Source organism: Bison bison, unplaced genomic scaffold, assembly GCF_000754665.1.
Source record: "Bison bison bison isolate TAMUID 2011002044 unplaced genomic scaffold, Bison_UMD1.0 scf7180017864489, whole genome shotgun sequence".
Taxonomy (NCBI): Eukaryota; Metazoa; Chordata; class Mammalia; order Artiodactyla; family Bovidae; genus Bison; species Bison bison.
In genome coordinates, this window is record NW_011495048.1 from 12,897,006 (window position 1) to 12,897,669 (window position 664).

Genomic DNA, 664 nt, shown 5'->3' on the forward strand with positions numbered 1-664 from the left:
AAAAAAGTAAGAATGTTCCTTTGAAGAAAGTTTTGAAAAATGGAAGAGTAAAAATTATAATAAGTATAATAAAAATTAATAATTATAATAAACCTCTTAAGCCTATTATCTTGAAGATTAATATTGAAAGTTCTGGTAAATATATTTTCAGAATTGTTCTGTGCATGCAAACATATATATTCAATATTTTTATTTTTATTATCTACAAAAATGGGGTCATTTTTTATTTTCATAACAAATGAGTTGTATTAACCACTTTTGACCTACAAAAACAAGAATTTCATATGATTCAATTCTATGATTCAATCTGTTCCTCTTCTCTTTAAAATATATCATGCAAAATACATCATGTATATATTTCCATAATAAATTAAAATTTTGCATGGTTTTCCATTATGTGGAATTTATTAACTGATCCTTTGTCATTAGACATTTAGATTTTACTTTTTCCTGTTCCTAATACTGCTTCCATAAACCTTCTTATAGCTAAATCTAGTCCACATACTTCCATGTCCCCCTTATTGAGGGATATATTTTCATAAGTGGAATTCTTAGATGAAACGATATGCACAAGTTTATATTTATAGTGTTCTATTTTTCTACAGATATTCTGTGACATTGTTTACTCTCCAAGGCTACATCTACACACAGAAATGGATTTTGT